This window comes from Camelus bactrianus, chromosome X (genome assembly GCF_048773025.1).
Source record: "Camelus bactrianus isolate YW-2024 breed Bactrian camel chromosome X, ASM4877302v1, whole genome shotgun sequence".
NCBI lineage: Eukaryota > Metazoa > Chordata > Mammalia > Artiodactyla > Camelidae > Camelus > Camelus bactrianus.
Window position 1 is genome coordinate 80,292,700 of NC_133575.1, and position 3,732 is coordinate 80,296,431.

Sequence of the window (3,732 nt, forward strand, 5' to 3'; positions counted from 1 at the left end):
TTTATCTGTTTCTTCTGGGATATCCAGTTTGTTGCCATATAATTGTTTATGGCAATCTTTATGATCCTACATATTTCTGTGTATCAGTTGTCATGTCTCTTCTTTCATACCTGATTTTACTTGAGTCTTGTCTATTTTTTCTTATTGTAGCTAAAAGTTTATTTTGTTCATCTTTTCAAAAAACAATTCTTAGTTTTGTAGATCTTTTCTATTATTTTTCTGGTCTGTATTTTATTTATTTTTACTCTAATCTTTGTTATTTACTTTCTTCTGCTAACTTTGGGCTTAGTTTGTTCTTCCTTTTCTGAGATCTGTATGCCTATTACCTGACATACAGATGGTGTGAATCCTCCCAAATCCATTGCCATTTGGTGCTGCTGACAGAATGAAAGCTAAATGGTGTGGTAGTCAGATCTTCAGGTTTATGGAGCTGTTTCTGGGTCTATAGCTAGGGCTTTGGTAGGCAAGTCAGCAGCCTGAGTACAGGCTGATCTTCTCAAAACAGCTCTCTGCAACCTTAGACTGTACCAGGCTTTCACAGTCTCTTACTTGGAACCCACAGCTCCCACAAAGGCACTTTTGTCTGTAGATAGGTGCCAAATTGATGTTGAGGGGGAATATGAGCAAAGAACATCTTAGGTGGCCATCTAGCTGATGTCACTCCTCCCATTGCTATATTTGACTGTCATGACACAAATATCACACTGTCTTAGTTACTGTAGCATTCTAAGACAAGCCTTGATATCTAATAGTGAGAGCCCTCCAGCTTTGTTGTTGTTGAAGATTGCTTTGGTTCTTCTAAGACCTTTGCACTTCCATGTAGATTATAGAATCATCTTGTTGATCTCTACAACAAAACTAGTTGGCATGTTTATTGAGCTGGTATTGAATCTATGTATCAATTTAGGTAAAATTAATATATTAAAAGTAACGAGTTTTTTTAATCCATGAATGTAGTATATCAAGCCATTTATTTAGCTTTTCTTTTTAATTTTAAGGCTATTTTTTTTAGAGCAGTTTGGTTTACAACAAATTTGGAGAGAGCCTCTGCTCCCACACATGCACAGCTTCCCATATTATCACCATCCCTCACCAGAATGGTATATTTAGCTTTTTAAAAAATTTTCAGCAATATTTTATAATTTTCTGTCTTCTGCAACTTTTAAATAACATTTTTATTTCTATTTTGTCTTTTCATTTTCTCTAACCTCAAAAAGAAATACCCAAACACATCTATTTGGTTTTTCTATTAGATGTGAATTTTTCATAAGTATTCTGTTTTTTCTCCATTTCTATTTTCCCCCAACACATAGGTACAATAAGGTATTCTACTATGGCTAATGGTAAATTGAGAGAGGTATAATTGAAATCATTGTACTTGTATTATTACAAATGACTGAAATTCTCCACCAAAATCTTTAGAATTTGAAGGCTGTGAGAAAGCCTTTTGATCCTACTGTTAACATCAGTTTCCATATCCCTTTCTTCAGTACGCTTAGGTTAGCGGAATAGACTTTAGCAATAATTTGGTTATCAGTCTCTGCAATTACTGTTTAAGCAACGCCTTTAGTCCTTTGGCCAGTCTATAAAAAGAAAACCTCTGGTAGTGTATTTAGTGAGGTGGTAGATTAGAAGAGGCTTTTTCTTAGCAAAATTTTGACCTGAGGGCCTAATGTATAATGGTACCCTTTTGTGTTTATTCAACATTCATAAAATTAACTCCCTCTCTAGAGGTTAATTCTTATTATATCTTTAATTCTGTTCAGAATCTTATCAGGAAAATTTTAGGAGTCTCATTTCTGAAAAATTATTCAGACTAAACCCTGGTTTAGAACTTCAGTCTGATTCTTCTAAGAGTTATTTGAAACCTTGTTATTTTTATTTTTTAAAAATTTTAATTAAAATTTTTGATTCATAATAATAAACCATCCATTTATTTATATTATTTTTTAAAGTTTATGTACAATGTTATATTTTTACTTCTGTATACCCTATAACGTGCTCACACCAAAAATTTAGTTTCCATCTGTCACCATACAGTTGATCCCCTTTACCCGTTTTGCCCTTCATCCTGCCCCTCCTCCGCTGGTACTCACTACTCTCTTTTCCGTATCTGCGTATTTGTTTTTGTTTTAAACCTTGTGTTTTTTTTTTAAAGCTCATCTTCTAGTTTAGTGCACCTTGGACTTTATGAAGTGCATGTATTTACTTTATCTTGTTTGAATTTTATAACTCTGTAAAGCAGATAGCATTTACACACACACACACACACACACACACACACACACACACACACAGATGTTCCAAGAAATTTCATCTGTCTTTTTCCTCTAACTTCATATATTTGAGGTCGCTTTTTGGTTAGAAAAATTCTCAACATTACCTATTATAGGAATTTATTTTTAAGAGTAATATAATGTAAAACTCAAATGGCATCCTAATTTTCCAACTCAGAGGTCTTCACGTTATTTAGTTTCTATGATTCATATGGTCAGTATCTTCTACAGTTCCTAGCCTATCTTTCCTATTGATTTGACTCTGCTTGCTCCAGTTGAAAAGTCTCTCTCGACAGAAAGTTTGCAGAGAATGCTGAGATGAGGATCATTTCTATAACTATTTTATTGCATTTGAAAACCCTGAACTCAGGCAACTAGCCATGCAGTTCAGTTAAGTTTATCCATATTTAGATAGGCTGCTATGGTCTGCTGATCTGACCAAATTATCACCAAGAACTTTACGGGATGCTAAGGACAAGAATATAGTGACAAGATGGCTGAAATATACTTATTTATACCATCTACTTATTGGTCCTAAAGTACAGAGAATAAGTTCAATTCCTCTTTTATATGGTAGCTTAAAAAAAAACTCTTAAGGACGGCTGTGGCTCCTTTTCTTCTATGCCCAAAGCTTTCTCTTTTTCCAGACAAGTATAAACAACTAGACCTTTACTGCCTTGGACATCCTTCAAGCAGGACTTCTAGTTCACTGATATGTTACCTAACTTACCTACTTTATTAATATATCCTGAAATCACACTATGTTTGGCAGCCATGTTTGTTCATACAATAGAATATTATACAGCAATGAAATGTATAAATTATTACAGTTTCTTGTTTCAGAATTGGTGAATTTCACAAATATAATGTTGAGTTAAAGAACCCAGACACAGAAGAATAAGTGTTTTTTATTAAATGTATAACAGTTAAAAAACAAAAACTAAACCATTTATGCTCAGGTATACATGCTTAGGTGGTAAAGCTATAAAGAAAGATGAGGACATGATTCTCATAAAAGTCAGGTTGATGGTTACTTTTGCTGAAGAGAGAGGACTTAGTGATTGGCAGAAGGATTCAGGGGGTGCTGGTAATGTTCTGTTTCATGATGTGGGTGCTGATTACATGGCTGATTCTTGGTAAACCATTGAGCTGTGTGGTTCTGTGTGTTCATTTTTCTGTGTGTGTTATTCTTTACAATACAAAAAGGTTTTAAATTTTTATTTATTTATATTTTCCAGTTTTTTTGAGACATAATTGACATACAGCACTGTGTAAGTTTAAAGTGTACAACATAATGATATGACTTACATCATGAAATGATTACATTGTCTCATATAGATTCAACTTTAAAGAAATAGAAAAAAAAATTTCCTTGTGATGAGAACTCAGGATTTACTCTCTTAACAACTTTCATACAGCAGTGTTAATTATCTTTATCATGCTGTACATTATATCC